Source organism: Plecotus auritus (genome assembly GCF_963455305.1).
Source record: "Plecotus auritus genome assembly, chromosome: 1".
Classification (NCBI taxonomy): domain Eukaryota; kingdom Metazoa; phylum Chordata; class Mammalia; order Chiroptera; family Vespertilionidae; genus Plecotus; species Plecotus auritus.
Window position 1 is genome coordinate 38,200,687 of NC_137770.1, and position 19,074 is coordinate 38,219,760.

Consider the following 19,074-nt stretch of genomic DNA (forward strand, 5'->3'; position numbering starts at 1 on the left):
CATACATATGTACACACATATATGCATATATATATATATATATATATATATATATATATTCCAATACATTTCCTCCAGTGCCACTGTGGGTTGCTTTGTGTGCCTCTCTTAGGAGACCATGGGGCTACAACTAGAATTTAGGCTCCTGTGCAGAGATTTGGAGGTATAATCCTGGCCTCTCCCTACAGTTCCAGCTATAGTCTGGGTCAGCCCCAGGCTCACACCTGGTGCTCCCACATCAGTGAATAATAAGCAAGGTGGAGGGGGAGCGGGGTGCAAGGTAGGAAGACAGAGAAAAACCTCTTTGCAAACTCCTAGGCAGCCTGTGGATCTCTGTTATTTCTTGTCCAGTGGTTATGTTAAAGCTAAATACTGAATGCTGATGCTTAGAGCAAAAAAGGACAATGAACAAATTCATTAATTATGCTTCTGTTTACCCTTATATCCCACTAAGCCATTAATTTGAATAATTATGGCCTTTTATTTTGGCTCAGTGATATTAACATGAGAAAGTATTTGCCAAACCTGACTCCCTGGTGTAAAATGTTGGGAAGTTCCAAGCAGCTTCTGGAGATGAAAGCCACACCTTTATTTATTGCAAGTAAGAACCAATTAACGATGTGCATGGCTCATAGGATCCAAACAAAAATGTTGTTGTCCCCTGAGCCATTTCCAGTCTGCTTTGTGGGATCCATTCTTCCCTGCTCCTTGGGTTAATGCTAGTGGTTCTATAACTCATCTGTCACTCTTGGAAAACAAAATGTCCTCAGCTACCTTGAGTGGCAAAAAAGATAATCATATTTTGCAATTAGGTCAAGGTCAAACTTTTGTGGAAAAATCAAGGTTTATGATAGCTTTCCAAGAAAAGATTTGTGTATGAGTATGATTAATTTGAACATCAGTGGTTTTAATTTTAAGCTGTTATATGCTTGGAATATTTCATCCTTTGATAGAAATCAGGGCCTTGTGGGGAAGCAGTGGGCAGCCAAGGTTCAGTCTCAATCAAAAGGTTCAGAGGCGATTTTTTGCGAATGGCGACGCGGAGGTGCAGCGGAGGTTTTCCTGGTTTCGGACCCCAGCGGCCGGATGGTGAAATCCTCCCTGCAGCGGATCCTCAACAGCCACTGTTTCGCCAGAGAGAAGGAAGGGAATAAACCCAGCGCCACCGTTCACGCCAGTCGCACCATGCCGCTCATCAGTCTGCACAGCCGCTGAGGCCGCAGCAGCGAGAGTTCCAGGGTCTCCCTTACTGCTGTAGTAACCTGGGTCCAGGGCCTCAGTGGTGCTCCTGATGTCCCTCACCCACCCCTGAAGATCCCAGGTGGGCGAGGGAATAGTCAGAGGGATCACAATCTTTCAGCTAATTTATTTTACTCTGATAATAGGCTGAATGTAACAGAGGAACTAACGTCTAATAACAAGACGAGAATTCTCAACGTCCAGACCAGACTCACAGATGCCAAACACGTTAACTGAGAGCAGTGCTGAGCAGCAGCTGCCTCTACATTGAGATCCCAGGCGGAGCTCTGCCAGAGGGGAGCAAAGACAGCTTTGCAGTTCTCGAGTTTGCAGAGGAGCAGCTGCATGCTGACCATGTCTTCATTTGCTTCCTCAAGAACCGTGATGACAGAGCCGCTCTGCTCCGTACCTTCAGCTTTATGGGCTTTGAGATTGTGAGACCGGGGCACCCCCTTGTCCCCAAGAGACCCGACGCTTGCTTCATGGCCTACACATTTGAGAGAGAGTCAGTCTTCTGACGAGGATGAGTAGCAGCTGCACCACCTGCACCCTCACCTTTGCCACCACTGACAGATCATCGCAGATCGTAGCCCCTTTGTGTGTCTCGCTTTGTGCTGGTGGTGTGACCAGCAGCTGCACTGGGGTGCACATGCCAGGCCTGCTCCCCTCTTCTGGGTTTTGTCCGCATGTTGTAATTGTGCAAATAAATGCTCACTCCAAATTAAAAAAAAAAATGTTCAGAGGCAGCCCTGGCTGGTTTGGCTCAATGGATAGAAAGAGCATCAGCCTGTGGACTGAGGGGTCCCGGGTTCGAATCCGGCCAAGGGCACATGCCTGGGTTGCAGGCTTGATCCCCAGTGGGGGTCGTGCAGGAGGCAGCCAATCAATGATTCTCTTTCATCATTGATGTTTCTATCGCTCTCTCCCTCTCCCTTCCTCTCTAAAAATAAATAAAATATATTTTAAAAAATGTTCAGAGGCAGAGACCTGGCCAGACATAGCTGGGTTCTTAGGTGCTCCAGGCTGAGGACTCCCCTTTCTCCTCCCACCTTGCTTATGGCTGTGAGCCTGGATTCTGTGTGCCAGAAATAATTTTAGAATTTGGGGGTGGAGCAATGAAGAAAGAAAAGTCCCCACTTTTATAGAGTTTATATTCTAGTGAGGATGTGGTTTGCTTGCAATTAGCAAGCACACAGTGTTAGAGTGTTTAAGTCTCAAAGAAAAATGACAAGACTAAGAAATAGACATTAGGGCTTGGGGTGCTGTGTTAGAGGGGTGGTCAAGGTGGGCATCTCTGTGGAAGAGACCTTTGAATACATGACATTATACATGAAGAGAAAAGATTTTCTTTAGATACCATTCCATCCAAGCAGCCTCAGCAAAGAAGGAGGCTTCTGATTGTCCAAGAATTTCACCAATAACTGACCATAACCTAATCTCACTTGCTAACATTGGCAACTAATTTTAATTGTATTCACAAATCATTTTTCTTTATCCAGGAAAATGTCACATCCTTGCTAAGGCTGAGGCAGGCCAGGTGCCATTTTTTTGCCAGTCTCAAAGTAACAATAAAATAGAAAGAACCCTTTATAAGAGATCACTTTTACAAAGAGGAGAAACAGAGTTGGGAATTTCCAGGTGACATTTAATTCTCTCAGCTTTCACTGCTTAAAAAAAAAAAAAAAAAGAAGAACCTACACAACAATCCACCATCCTCTTGGTGAAACTGATAAAAATAACATGTCATTTACTCTGGGATAAACACACTGGTCAAGTGGGAAATAGCTGTCTATCTAAATGAAATCACAAGGACAGGATGCCTCCTTTTCTCATTTGACTAAAAACAGCTGGGACACCTGTAATCTGAGCCCCCTGGCGCTGTGATTCTGGTTGGCTCACCTGACTACCTGGTGAAGGGAGAGAGAGTGGGTTCTGTACAAGGCACTGTGCTGTGTATGACTTGCCTCTACTCTCTAGGAGTTTGTGTGGGTAAATCCCCTCACAAGCTCATAATTCAATCCAGATATGAAATGTTTCCAGACCTCTCAGTAAGTTTTCATCCTCCAGGAAGGAAACAGGTATCTCGGGGAATGAATGGCCTATTTCCCTCAAAGGCCAGGTCTCCACGGTCAAAGCAAAGAATCAGGGCAACTATCCAGATAATTCAGGACACCCAAATCTACCCTGGCCTGAAATAGGCACGTGTAAAAGCAACCTTCTCCGCAGGATCTGGTCCCCATATAATTCTGGGGGGGTTGAGGTACCCCAGCATTTTCTTACTCAGGAAATTGGCATCGTTTGCTACCTCAGACAAGGGAGAGGTAAGAGTATTAATGTGACCCACTTTCTCTGTCCCCCGGCTCTTTCTGCTGGATACATTACACTTCGACTTCCCATTCTGAACAGCTCTTGCCTTTCCTGAGATGCACTACCTGTGACCTGAGGGAGGAACAGTAGTAAATAGCAAATGAGGCAGCAAGCAGGCGGGTGGTTTAGGCCTCCTGACGGGAGATTCAGAAATCTGAGGCCCTAGTAGTATGTGCTTTATTGTTGTGATCGAGGGCTCACTTTTTTACATTTAGGATTTTATTTGCCTGTATTTGTTTAGCTTAAATAATTATGTAGTTAAACATTATTTTAGAGCTAGTAGCCCTGCGCATGAATCCGTGCATGAGCAGCTTGCTGCCGCTTGCCTCAGCTGGCCACCCGCCCACCGCTGCTGGTCGCTCTCCACTGCTCAGAGCTCGCTGCCCCGCCCTCTTGGAGCTCTCTGCCCCTGCTTGTAGCTCCTTGCCCCACTCTCCTGCTGATCCGTGATTTGGTTGTTACACGGTTGGTTGTTACATGGTCGGTCATTACGCTTCTGGGCATAATGGATAATTAGCATATTCCTCTGTTATTATATAGGATAGTTTTGGGCTTACAGAAAAGTGGTGAAGATAGTCCAGAGAGTTCCCTTAAACCCCACACCCATTTTTCTCTTGTCCATATCTTACATTTACATGGTTCATTTGTTACAATTAATGAATTTATATTGATATCCTATTTTTAACTAAAGCCTTTACTTTATCCTCATTTCCTTAGTTTTTCCCTATTGTCCTTTCTCTGTCTCAGGATCCCACCCAGGGCCGCATTCAGTTGCCCTGTCTCCTTAGGCTCCTCTTGGCTGGGGCAGTTTCTCAGACTTGTTTGTTTTTGATGACTTGACAGTTTTGAGGAGTACTGGTCAGCTATTTTGTAGAATGCCCCTCAGCCGAGGTTTGTCTGATGTCATGATTACACTGGGGTTATGGGTTTTGAGGACAAACACCATAGTATACAGTGTCATTCTCAGCATTTCAATCAGGAGCATGTGATGTTGACATGACTTGTTATTGGTAGTGGTGTTCACCAGATTTCTCCACTGTAAATATACTGATATAAACTCTTACAGCCACACTTATTGTACATCTGTATTCATATTTATATCTATCAATCTATAAAATACAGTTGACCCTTGAGCAATGTGGGTTTGAACAGCATGGTCTGCTTATACATGATTTCCCCCCACAATTGATCAGTGCAGTTCAGTTGAGCCTCCAAGTTCAAACCCACATTTTTCAAGGATGAATTGGCACTTGGGAATCCATGTAAGGGCCGACTTAAGTTATATGTAGGTTTTCGACTGTAAGTTGAAATCCCTAAACCATGCATTGTTCAAGGGTCAATTGTATATATACAGTGATGGGCTGGATAACAACATTGAGGTCAAGGTGCACCACATGTAAGATAAGATTATAAGGAAGCTGCAAAATTCCTATCACCTAGTGACATCATAGCCAGTTCTCATGCATCACAGCGCAACACATGTGGTGATGCTGGTGTAAATAACCCTACCGCACTGCCAGTCATTTAAAAGTATAACACAATTATGCACAGTCCATAATACTTGCTAATGATAATAAATGACTATGTTTCTGGTTTATGAATTTACTATACTGTACTTTTTATAATCACTTTAGAGTGAACTTTTTCTACTTATTTTTCAAAAAGTGTGTTGTGAAACAGTATGCCCTGTTATACCGGCAGCAGCCTCATGCGTCTGGTGTTACCGCATCTCTTGATTGCATCATTTCCCCTGGTGCTTGATTTTTATGTGTCCTCTTATCCTAGGAATGTGGATATTATACGCTTTATTCCCAAGATTTACTGTGATGCTCTGCTTTATCATGAATAATAATAGATAACATCTTATCCTTATAATGGGAACATATTTCCTGTGTTTTTCTTCTGGATTAATATTGACTACATTGTCTCTTCCCTATAGACTTCGTGGCCATGATGAATTAACAAACCTCTCAAAGCTGAGTCATTATTACTTGTAGGAGTAAACAACAATATTTTAATTTGCTATAAGCCATCTATGATGCTGGGCACTTAACATTTATCCCATACAGTCCTCATAGCTTTAGAAGTTTTCTTATTTCTACTTTATAGGTTATTGAATCTCAGAAGGTTGATGTAACTTGCCAAGGTCATGCAACTGTCAGTGAAAGAGCTAGATTTGTACTAAGAAATACCTGCCTCCAAATCTGTGATCCTAATCGCTGTAAAATACTACTTCGGAATAGTGCTAACAGAGCTGGCACTCGACAAACATAAGGAAATGGTAAGGAGAAGGTAGACTTTTATTTGTAATATGACTCCAGTGCCTCTACTTCCATATAGGGAAGAAGTAGACCTAATGCCTTCAACCAAAGGAAAGACCCTTAATGGGCAGATAGCTGGCAACATTCAGACCTTTCAGTATACCTTCAATGTTGTGCCATGTAGGTAGCTGCCTCTTTGACTATGCTGAGAAACATCCTGGGTTACTCTTCTTACTAAATAGTAGGTTCTGGTTACGGGTTGCATAATGGACTTTTGAACAGTCCAAGGGAAAGATCTCTGTACAGCTTCACAGGAGAGAAGACTGCCGGATGTTGCACTGCCTCTTCGGAATCAGAATCTACTGTTTCCCACTTTGGCTCTTCCCAGTGTCGGTATTTAAATGGCCCGGTAGGTAGCATTACCAATACAATGAACTCTTTTGAATTAGGGAACCCAAGGTGGTTGTTAGGCAAGGGGATTTTCCCCATAGTGTATCACTCTCTCATACTCTGTGCTTGTAGAACTTGCTCAGAAAACGGTGCAGAGTGGTGCTGGTGAAGATTTATTTAGTGCTTAGCAATAGTGTGCTATGTGGAATGAGAAGTTCAAACCACATCATGTACAATAAATAATAAATCTTCCAAAAGAATTCTCTATGGAAGCTCAAAGCTTGTATTATTCCAAACAATGATGGGGCAATGTTCAGAGAACCCAAGAGACTCCCTTAGAATTTGAAGGAGTTATTCATGAATTACAGTAATTTGCATTGAGTTCATTTACAAACTTAACACTCCTGATCCTTTATTCATTGCACCCTGACTTTGTGCAAGGCACTGTTCTAGGCACAGGAGCTATGAAGATGGGCAGGATAAAATCACTGTTCCCCAGAAGCCCACAGTCTGGTGAGTGAAAGAGCTCAGTAAATTGTCAGAAATAATGCGATGTATGCAGCCAGAGAGAATGACTTCTTTGGAGAGAATTAGATACTGTTTACAGAAGTTAGGGAAAACTTTCTTCACAATGAAGGTGAAATCTGAGCTCAAGCTTGAAGAATGAGTAGTAAACTGGGAGACCTGGCTGAGGTCGGAGTTTATGGAAAGGCATGCAGATGTGAAACAGCACAAAGTGTTCTTGGAACTACAACTACTGATGTAAGGATAGGGAGTAGATTGTTACAGGGAAGTGCCAAGTAGATAAGAGGCAGTACATTATTAAAGTTCTGTGTATCTTGCCTAGAGGTAGGGTTATTTTTCTGCAAGCAGTGGGGTTGTTGAACAACAACATTAATATAATATCAGACTGAATACATTGTAGGGTAGGAACCTAGTCTCATTCCTCTTTACCTTCCCCAGTACCACACACAGTACTTGGGACATAGTTGGTGATTAATACATGATATTTGGATTGATGCAGATTATTTTAATGATCATATTTATTATAAATCCCCATCCTGGGTCTTTTCCTCATCCTTAGTATATATTATATTCCTGAGTAGAGCTCCTACCTGGGCATTAGGATGAAAACAAACTCATCTTCTGTGACCATCAGCAACAACTACATGCATATACATCCAAATCTGTCTTTTAAGGTACCTATGTGATGCATATGTACCAAATATCAAGGTTTCAAGGTTTGGCCCTTTATCTTTTAGCAAACAGCTTAATGAGATATTTGCTTTACAACTCTCCACGTGAATGCAGCTTCCTAGGCTGGGAAGAGAGTAACTGGGAAGTTATTCTCAACAATGTTGAACACCAATAATACAAACCGCCTTGACCAGTTTGGCTCAGTGGATAGAGCGTCGGCCTGTGGACTGAAGGGTCCCAGGTTCGATTCCAGTCAAGGGCATGTACCTTGGTTGCAGGCACATCCCCAGTAGAGGGTGTGCAGGAGGCAGATGATCAATGTTTCTCTCTCATCAATGTTTCTCTCTCTATCCCTCTCCCTTCCTCTCTGTAAAAAATCAATAAAAAATATATAAAAACTAAAATAATACAAACCAATGGATTTTATGTGTTAGAAGAAATTCAGAATTCTGGCTAAGATTGCCATTGTCATAACATTTAACATTCATCTAGTCATTTGAATTGGTTTAGAAAACAAACCATTCTCTCATTAACTGGCCTTAGAGAGTAAGTGCCTACACTTGTAATGCTATTATTTTTTAAAATCTTTAATGCCATCAAGTGAAAAAATTTGGCTAATTCCAGTTTGTCCTATCAAAGATTAAAATTAGTCACAGAATATTGGAATTAGCCAGTTTGAACTTTAGTTGTTATGCACACAAACATAACACAATATGGAATTATTTTCATGAAGAACTAGGCAGATGGGATTGATATTCTACTGAATTGGAGTGGATATTAAAGAGGTTTAAAAGAACAAATGACAATGATTTGGTAGATCATAGAGGATAGCTTATTGTACCCATATGGGACAATCTGTGGTAAAGATCAGGATGGAAAACTAATTTTCCCGCAGTATCCATTCTTTTCTTCTCCCATAGTGGAAGAGACTTAGCTGGACATAAAAAAAAAGACTGCATATCTCAGCCTCCAGTATAGTTAAATGTGGCCATCCATCCGTCTTCTGGTCAATAGAATATGACCATAAATAGTATGTGCTGCTTCTGAATTGTACCTTTAAAAGAAAAGGGTAGGTCATTTCCTTCCTTTTGGCTCCCTTTCTCATCCTGCACTGAGGAACACAGTCTAGGTGATGAACACAGATGACAACCAAGGTGTGACAGGGCAACAAGATAGAAAGAACCTGGGCTCAAACATCAAGGAAGCCCTGGACTAAGTCATTACTATTTTGGATCATTGTTATAACAAACAAGGCTTTATCCTAATACAGTTGGGAATCAGGAGGAAGATGTGTCAGTCAAGTGCCTTTGTGTTGCAAGTAACAAAAACTCAATCCAGACTGGTCAGAACAATAGGAAATCTATTGGCTGATGAAACGGGAAACTCTAGAGGTAGACAGGCTTCTGTGGTGATTTAATACAGTGGCTTGCAATACCTTCCAGGGCTGTGATGCTTTTTGTCCATAATTCTTTCCATCTACCTTCCTCTGTAAGTCAGTAGATATTGCTAGCAACTCCTAAGCTACATGTATTTTGTTAATTTCCCCAGTGAAGAGTTGTGGGAGTATGCAGGGAGCTTCTTGTTTCTCGACATTGAACTAAGTAATTAAGTTTCATTTTGCCCGGAACAATTTTAGGTCACATGTCTATACTTGAACTACTCATTATGGTCAAGATAATGCCATATACTTACTAGCTTATCTTTGGGTTATCAATAATTGTTGTTAAGGGGCTATCATTGAATAGTTTAATCCAGTGGTCGGCAAACTGCAGCTCATGAGCCACATGCAGCTCTTTGGCCCCTTGAGTGTGACTCTTCCACAAAATACCACGGCCTGGGTGAATCTATTTTAAAGAAGTGGCGTTAGAAGAAGTTTAAGTTTAAAAAATTTGGCTCTCAAAAGAAATTTCAATCGTTGTACTGTTGATATTTGGCTCTATTGACTAATGAGTTTGCTGACCACTGGTTAAGCCAACAAGCATCCCTAGGATTGGAAGAAGGGTCAGTCAAACTCAAGATTCATGGCTGCTACTCAGTGGGAATGGAGTATAATGGATGCTGGGGACGCATCTAGACAATGTCCACCACTAATGGTGAGTGTGGGCCTCTGTGGCACAGGATAAAGTACACATGCTGTCTTGTAGATGCAATATATATAGGATGGGTAGGGCTGCTACAGACAGGGTTTGAAAGTCATGATCGGGATCTTGTATATACTTTGGACATTTGGGCTAAGTTGAAGGTGATTTTTGACAGTATCACAATAGAAAATGTAAATTAGTATAATGATCCCCTAAGGGAGTCTAAGTAAAGGTATTCCTGGGTAGCTTTTTTTTTTTTTATCTTATCACTGTGTGTGTGTGTGTGTGTGTGTGTGTGTGTGTGTGTGTGTGCGCATCTTTGTGAATTCTCTGATAAAAGGCCCTAGAGATAGGGAATGGAATATATGTGATTAAAAAACAACCACATACCTACATAAAGTAATTAGTTCCTTATTAAATTTCAGAGGTTATGAATTAGATAACTTTTTTGGTTGTTACTCCTGTTTTCTTTTTTTTGTTTTGTTAATCCTCACCTGAGGAGATTTTTTCCATTGAGAGAGAGAGGAAGGGGTAGAGGAATGGAGGAGGGAAGAAGAGGGAGAAGGAGAGGGAGAGAGAAACATTGATGTGTCTGCTTGGTTGCCTCCTATATGTACCCTGGGGCAGGCCACACTAACACCAGCCAGGATTTTTGCTCCTGTTTCGATTTGCCTAAATTATCCAGACAGTTGACACAGTCATCTACTCTGCCTTGGCTGAACAAACTTGGAATGGAGCCTGGTTCTTCTGAACTTAAGAAAAACAAAGGTTGCATTTATAGTTTAGCCCTACCTTTGACTCTCAGGGCTGCTGTACGTAAAGGAGGAGACTATCGTTTCTAGATCCTGAATCATCTGGCTGTGCCCAGCACAGACCTCTGCTTCTGTCACTTGGCAGGATAAATGAAATTTGGAAATCAAGTTTCTGTAGAAAAAATCTTAGATTTGCCTAGAGCAAAGTAAAATATTACACAATGGTTAAAAATGCGCACTCTATGTTAATAATTTCAGGCAGCTATGTTAATGCTAAGTCTCTGATTCTAGGTAGAATTCCTGTGATATATGTTCTTCAGATTTGGCCAGCTTCAGTCATTTCTCTCTAGGGGTGTCATGGTTTGATCTTGGGGCAGAGTGGATCAATTACTTGAAACAGTACTTCTAGGGCCTTTTAAAAAATATATGAGGCTAAGATTGTCACATGATTTCAGATAGGTTTTCATTATCTTATTACCTTGCTGTTGGCACATGAAATAATAGATAATTTCAACCGAGTGTGACACAGAAGGAAGAAAAAAGCTTTTGTGTTCATCCCAGGGCCACAGAAGAAAATCCCCTTAACAGCTCTCTTCGCTGATAGAAAACTATTTACCAGAATTCCCAGGAAATCTAGAAAGTATTATTGATCATTCCCCGCTTCCTGAGGGTACTTTTTGAGGGATTCTGCTTTTAAATTATGTTTTTTGAAGCTTTTGAGGTTATAATATTCACCATTAAATGTGGTTGTGTTAGACATATAGGGACTAAATCTTGACATTTCAGGTGAAACTGGAATGATAGGAAATGCAGAGAGAGCACGAAATGGAGGATTCTGACCTCCTTTTCAGAACTGAGACGTGACGAACTGAGACATGTTGGTCCTGTTTAAATCCCCTGGTGATACTAAGGCAGTTGTTATCTTGCCATTTTTAAATAAATACCTAAAGCTTACCCAATTAAATATGCCCAGTTCTTTATTGGGCTTTCATATTTGCTTACACATGCATACACATATATGCATGTATTTAAACAGATCTGCTGACTCCGAACCCCCCCCCCCCACTCCCCACTCAGGTTGAATTGATATTCTTTTATGTTTTTGCTGTTGAATAGCAGAGCTTACTTTTGGGAGGAGAGTCCCTGAGAAATATAACCTGAGCTCTACCTCCAGGACAAGATGATGGTGTAAAGCCACATCAACACATCTCCCTCTCCCAAAAGCCAATGGCATGGCCAAAGATTGAATAAACTTAAAAACCAGTCAAGTAGCCATTGAATAAAGGTAGAGGTAAAATATATTTTAAAAAACAGCATTGCCTGGTCCTATGCACAGCACCATTCATGAATTCTTTTCTTGATGGAATATTGCTTCAGGTTCCAAATATAGACTCAAATGGACTTTGGGAAATGCAGCTCCTGTATAAGCCACGGGCCATCTGAACTTAATGTTCTTTTGTTTTCAATAATACATGAAGTACAGCAGGAGTTCCTAAGTGCTGCTCCATCCCTTGATTGCTTTCCCCAAATAAGTTCTGACAGCTCCGTTTTATAGTCATCAGGACTCTTTCTGTACCTCAGAGGTGTATTTTTGGAATTACTGATTTTGCTTCTGTGCAGTTACTAAGTCCTGACATGATGACATGATGACTCTCACAGCTGAACGCAGTCCCAGGCAAGTCACTGTTTCCAATGGCCATGTTGGCTCCAACAGCAAAGGTGAAGTAATTGGCCAGAAGTTTATGCCGTCGATGAAGTTTTAGCATACATATTCACCAGACTCTTTGAACGGAAACTAAAGGGAAGTTTTCCATAGGTTATAAACATTCACCTCTTCTTTACTTTATACTCTTACCCTTTCTTATACAGTAGCTCTTACTGACCTTTCAATAATCCAGAAGCTGAAAGAGACCTCGATAAGGCCCTCTGTAATCTTCTCTAATAAGAGTAAGTGGTGATAATAATAATGATTACTTTTTGGATGCCCATCTGAGTCAGGCATTGTTCTAGGTACTTTATATTCAGTATCATTTATTTCTCCGCGCAGAAGAAGGACAGAGAAGCTCAGGCCTACATTTCTGCTACTAATAATTTTAATTGTAACTGCCATTTACTGAGTGCCGTGAAGTGTTCTCTTCACTCCACTTTACAGATGAATAAAACCTCTAAAGAGTTGCACCAAAAGTCTCATAAATGGTGTCACTGAAATCCAAATCTGACTGACTGCAAATCCTTTGTCTTTGGTGGACTTAAGATAGAGTTCAAACTGGGCCATATTAGACAGACAGGTAGATTCAGTAATATCTAGCAAGGTGCTGGCCCCTTTTCTACTGTGCTGCCTGTGGTCCCTGGTGGGCCACTGACTTCTGTGGGCTGTTGATGGGATCTTCTACTTTCTGGATGGTGAGGCAACAAGCTTCTTTTTATACCCTCCTGTTTGCTGATTGGAGGGGAAATTCACTGAGCCTTTATGGCCAATAAGAGAAAGCACAGGGAAGATTTTTGGAAGAAAGAGGAAAGACTGCCTCCATGGGTGGCCCAGGGTTGTCCATGCCTGCTGGAGTTTCAGCCCTTAAGACCTCTCTCCTGTATACTCTTTCCCAGTAGAGACCATTGAAAGCTCCAGTCCTGGAGTTCAAGTCAAACAACTCCATCCTGGTTTTCGTGATGAGTGGAGTGGTAAAAGTGTCATGTATTGGAAAAAATCAAGGGGTATGAAGCTAGACAAGACTAGTTCAAGTTCTAGTTATGCCACTTAAGAACTGTATGAATTTAGCCCTAGCTGGTTTGGCTCAGTGGATAGAGCGTCAGCCTGTGGACGGAGGGGTCCTGGGTTTGATTCTGGCCAAGGGCACATGCCTGGGTTGCAGGCTTGATCCCCAGTAGGGGGCATGCAGGAGGCAGCCGATCAATGATTCTCTCTCATCAATGATGTTACTATCTCTCACTCTCCCTTCCTCTCTGAAATCAATAAAGCAATATATTTTTTTAAAAAAGAACTGTATGAGTTTAGACAAGTTACTTTTACTTTTTCCAGACTCAGTTTCTTTATCTGTAAAATGGTGGTAATAATAGTTATAGTGTAGAGTTTGTGATGGGAACTAAACAATAAAGTATGCAAAGTTTCTTCAAATGAAGATATTTTCCACTTGACATGGAAGCCAGAATAATTCTGGGAGAAATGTTAATTAAATAAAGTTCCAAACAGATGGGAGAGAAACAAATGTAGTTAGGTAGAGACCACCAGGTGACAAAATTTATCTTGGCGCTTTGTTCTTATGTGTTTTACTGTTGCTATAATTTTTCATATGGGTTTTAGCAATGTATTTATTAGGCACAAAAATTAACTCACCTTGTAAGACCCCCAAAGGGACCCTTACTCTATCTCACGGATCGGCGGCAACCCCAATCATCCGCAGGAGGCGTCACTTGATGCAAACAGCAAGAGGCTTTATTCCAGCGCGCTGGGGCTCAACTCCTGACTCACGCGAGCGAGGAGTAGAACCGCGAGCAGACAGTCTTACAAGTATATATAGGCAAAAACTATACATCGGGGGGTTACACATGTGAGGGGGAAGAGAGGACAAAGCCGCCAGGAAATTCCAACAGGGCTCGTTAATAACATGTTTAATGACAGGGCCTAAGTTTTCAGTCAACAGTCCCATCCTGTAATCTCCTGTCCTGCTTTTCTTATCTGTCAGAGCACTATTTGCTTTATCTGCTCTTAACTCAGTGCTATTTTCCTGGGACAGGTCCAAGGGTCTTGTTCCCACCACCGGCGAAGGGGGAAGACCTGAAGACCTTGGAGTTTTAAGATAAAACGGACAGCTGTAAGAAAACTTTACTCTTTCAGTTAGGGTTTGCTTTTTTCCTGAAGCTCCATTTTCCATTGTTGCTTTTTAATCTCTGGAGTTAAGAAGTTCAGGATTTGCCTCGATAAGATAAAGTAAACAAAATTCTTTACCTTTCAACCTCATGCAAAATGAGACTGTTTTAAGAAGAAAAATGAAATCCATGTTGAAGGAAGAATTAGGATGAAACAGCTTGAGCATTGATGGGTGTTATTAGATTAATATACTGATTGGGAAACACTTTTTTTTTTTTGGAGGGGGGGGAAACACATTTTTAAATGGAAAAGGTGTTCAAGGCTCACAAGGGTTGGTAAAAATTCAGCTCTTTGGAAAATGAGCCAACATGTTCACAGTTATAAGCCACAGACACCTCTCTGTTTGAAGAAGTTACTGCAGGATTCACCTGTGGAGGTGAATTCTAGATCAAGTGTTGCAGTGTTGTCTGATCTATGAAGATAGGTCCAAATGGGAAAAAGTGGCAATCAGAAATATCCTTAAATCTATCAGTAGGTTCAGAAAGGCTTTCTGTTATTAAAGTGTATCAATTAAAAAGTGGGTCTCTAAGTCCAAGAAATTTTTCAATCCCATTTTCCCTGCAATATGTCCCAGTATTTACAGAATCAAGGGTGTCATTAATTACTTACTCCTCAGCCACTAAGAGTCACTTAACTACCCCAACAATACAAATTTGCATATGGTATACAGTTTCTTTCTACAAAATAGTCACATGAAGAGGGAATAACATGTCTCACAACAGCGAATTTTCAGTATGAAAAAAGAAACACCACTGACTTGCCTTCCCAAAAGGCTCTACCAACGCAAACTCCCAAAGTACATCCCAATGCTATCAGAGCCATGTTTTCTCCACCAGACACAAAACCCAAAAGACACAATGGCAAAAACCCACAGATTTGACCTCATATAAAGGAAAACTTCTATATAGCCAAAGGTACCATAAAGTTGAAAATTGTGGTAATGGAGATTTTTGAAGCATATACAAGATTAATAATCATAATATACAGGGTGGGGCAAAAGTAGATTTATAGTTTTCATAAGGAAAATAATACAATATTTAATAACTAATAATTTAAGAAGAAACCCAGTTTTGTGTATTTATTTTGCCATACCCTATATAAAGAATTCCAACAAAGTAATAGAAGAAAAAGACTAATGACCTAATAGAAAATGTGCAAAGGATATGATGACTTCATGCACAGAGGAAGAAATGACATATAGCCAGTAAGCATTTTAAAGATTCAGACCCTTTCTGGAGATCAAGAAAATGCACATTCAAACCATGGAATACTATTTTTTTGACCACCAGATTGGAAAATTATAGGATTACGAGATTCTATTACTTTACTGCTCTCAACAAGCAAAGTCCTGGAGTAGCATCCAATAATGGTGTTATAGGGAAGAGGGGAGGTGGAATCAGAACTTGAAAGGCTTCCACTCTACTTCCAAGATGAATGCCTCCATCTGACTATGTTGCGGAAGACCAAGGAAATACCAAGCACGCTTCCTAGAGAAAGGGAGGGACCCCGTTTATTAACACTAGTGGACTCCGGGAATAATTTCCAAATCAGAGTGAAGAAACACGCAGAGGGCTTCACTTTTTTAACCTTCTGGGGTCTTTGTCTTGCAGATATAGTTCCGCCCCCTTTCATGGGCTTACAGGAAGGCCCCCAGGTGTTGGGGGTCCCCAGGCCACATCCGATGATCTGTCCTGGGGCCAGCGATAATGATAACGACCCTTCCTCCCCTTCACCCCCAGCGCAGTGCATTGTTCACAGTTTTTATGCCCTGACACGCCTTGCAAGACCAGTTTCCTCCTCAACTACACAGAGCATTTTGTGAGTATAGTCTCTGCTGAAGGCAGAAGACTGTGTGGGAGGAACCACATCCCACATCCCACAGCTTTGACCACCTCACCTACTGTTCCTCTCTCCCTTTTCCACATTATCAGTCACCTCATCCTCCACCCCTTCAAAATCCAGGTGATCTTATTCCCTAGTGCACCCAGACCCTCGGGGAGGGTAATCCAGGCCCACTCCAGCTGCTCCTGCTGTGGGACGTGGCTGAACCAGAGTAACTTCCTTGCCTGGTTCCCTCTCTACTCCCCACCTCACCCAGAACTTCAGTGAATGTATTGTTCTCCATCTTATTGAACATACAGTGGAGATTTGGAGATATCTGTGATTGACTGACTAAAAACACATACATATACAAAGACATGTAGGGAGGTAACATACCATAGGGATCAAGAGATTGGTGTGGATTATAAACTCAGATCTTTCCCTGTGTCCTTGGACAACTTTCTTAGCCTCTGTCTTGCTTTCTTCATTTGTACAATCAGATTGGCAGAGCTTTCCTTAGGCAGTGTGGTGGGGCATAAATGAGATTATATAGGCAAAATGTGCCAAGTGCTTAGCACAGCACAGGGGTCATGGTCATCTGGGTCTCTGCAGCTGTCACCAAACCATCACTCAGCATGGTCTGCAGGACAGACTTGGCTCTAGCCGTCTCCACTGCCCCTCTGTGCATAATGATCAGTCATTCTCCACAAGAAAAAGGCAGCCATGGCTGAGACAGGAAAGAAAGAACTTGCACTGACACATGCCTGCTGCGATTCAGCAACATCACACCAGTTACTTGAAAAAGGTGGTGAAGTGCTTGCCTTTCCTTGCAGTAATAGGACAGCTATAAATCAGGACCTCGGCCTGAAAAACAAAACATTATAGCCTCTTAGAAAATCATGATCACACATTATTCTGCCTTATCCATTTAGTTACATGTCTCTTTATTGGCTTTTAATAATTTATGTAGGTAAGAGGCTTGGGATGAAAGGCTGACTCTTCCCATTTCTGCAACGGTGCGGCGAAATGTTATTGGTGCTTTTAGATGGTTCTAGCTCTGTCAGCCCAGGGGGAAATTGCACTATCAAAATTGACAGGGTCATTAACTCTTTTCAGCTTTAATTCTTGTTTCTGGCTAGTTTCATTGTGAAAAAAAAAAAAAAAAAAGGGTTCAAAACCAGAGGATTAAAATGCAAATATACTTTCTCCTTCCTGCACATAGATTGTGTTGGATAGTGTTGCTGGGTAATTATCTTCCAATAACCTTCCAGCATGACCCACCTTTCCATACTGTGAGTCCACAGACCCTTTCAACACATCTTCACAGACTAGCTTTCATTCTAGGTCAGGATGTTTCAAAGGCTGTTGTTTTATTTTTTAAAGTAATTTTAATACATGTTTTTATCTTTCAATTACACTTTACAGTCTGTATTAGTTTCCGATGTGCAGCATGGTGTTCTAACTTACTCGCTGCCATATTTTGCAGTTTTAATCAAGTCATGTATTTACGGAACAGAATGTTTATGAAAAGTAAAGTTTAAATGATAGGCACTTTAGAAATTCTTACAATTTGTAAATACCTAGATGGCAATCCTATCTAATAAAAGAGTAATATGCAAATTAACTGTCACTCTGCGACAAAATGGCGGCCCCCATAGCCACAAGATGGCGGCGCCCAGTCCCCTCAGCCCCACCGCTGGAGTGTTTGGGCCTGTCGGCCCAGCCAGGGGTCACAGAGACCAAGCAGAGAGGTGGGATCCACCCACTCTGGTAGCGGATCACTCCTTGCTGCTCTGCTGCCTCTGGAGTGTCTGGGGCTGAGCAGCGAGGCTGGTGTGTTTGGGCCTGTCGGCCAGCCAGGGGTCACGTGGGATCCGCCCACTCCAGTAGCAGATCATGCCTCGCTGCTCTGCTGCCTCCGGAGTGTCTGGGGCTGAGCAGGGAGGCTGGATTTTTTGGGCCTGTCGGCCCAGCCAGGGGTCATGGGGACCAAGGGGAGAGGTGGGATCCACCCACTCCAGCGGTGGATCCAGCCTCACTGCTCCCCAGCCTCTGGAAGTGTCTGGGCCTGTCAGCCCCTCCATGAGGGTGGATGCTGCGTCCAGGGGGCACACGCTGGTGGGATCCATGCACTCTAAGGGGAGTTGACTCTGGGTCTTTTGGCGCAGGGGGACTTGATGCTGTGTCCCAGTTTGTGCTGGCCCAGACTCTGACAGCAGGGAAGAGGAAGTCCCACCCCCACAGAATCAGCCAGAATCAGCCATTGGTCAGACAGCTCTCAGTGGCCTGACAGCCATCTGACAGCAGGGAGGAGGAAGTCCCACCCCTAAAGAATCAGCTGTTGGTCAGACAGCTCTCTGCCACCTGACAGCCAGGAATCTCATTCACCTGATAGCAGGGAGGTGGTACTATGTCTAAACATCTACTATTGATACAAGATAGCTCTGTAGCCTAAAGAAGCCGGCGTTATCAACAGAGAATGTCTGAAGACCAACGTGCGTCTGATCTTGAAGGCAGGCAGGTGAGCAGTTGGGAGCCAGCAGTCCTGGATTGTGAGAGGGATGTCCGACAGCCCGTTTAGGCCCAATCCCATGTTCGGGCCTAAACGGGCAGTCAGACATCCCTTGAGGGGTCCCAGATTGGAGAGGGTGCAGGCTGAGCTGAGGAACACCCCCACCCCCGTGCATGAATTTCGTGCACCGGGCCTCTAGTTAATAATAGGAATAGGGGAGGAAAGGTACATGAAAACTATTCATGGTTATTTGGGAGGAAACCAAATAATGGCCAGAATGGAATAGTTTTGGGCCATTAAAATGACTAGTGGTATGAACCATGTCAGGAGATGGGGCCAGATTTTGAAACAACATTGAGTAGAAAAAGCTGACTCCAGAATATATCCTGATTACAACTAAGTAAAACATCAGCATACTTATTAACAACAGTTGGAACAGAACAGGAACATAAACAGTTGATGACAAAGTTTGAGGATTTTTGTTTTTATAAAAATATTGAAGTCTACAATGAAGTTACTAAAAAGGAAAGAAAATGGTCCCAGAGGTCTGCTCTAATCTTTGTTCTGC

At 42.3% G+C, this 19,074-nt stretch overlaps 1 protein-coding gene and 1 pseudogene across 3 annotated transcripts in view; both read left to right on the forward strand.

The window, feature by feature from the left end:
• The window catches only part of RTN1 (reticulon 1), a 193,477-nt gene that overhangs the window by 44,465 nt on the left and 129,938 nt on the right, over window positions 1-19,074 (forward strand). The window lies entirely within an intron of this gene.
• On the forward strand, window positions 1,049-1,951 carry LOC308252931 (ornithine decarboxylase antizyme 1-like; annotated as a pseudogene). Its single transcript has one exon. The product of its transcript is annotated as an ornithine decarboxylase antizyme 1-like (transcript).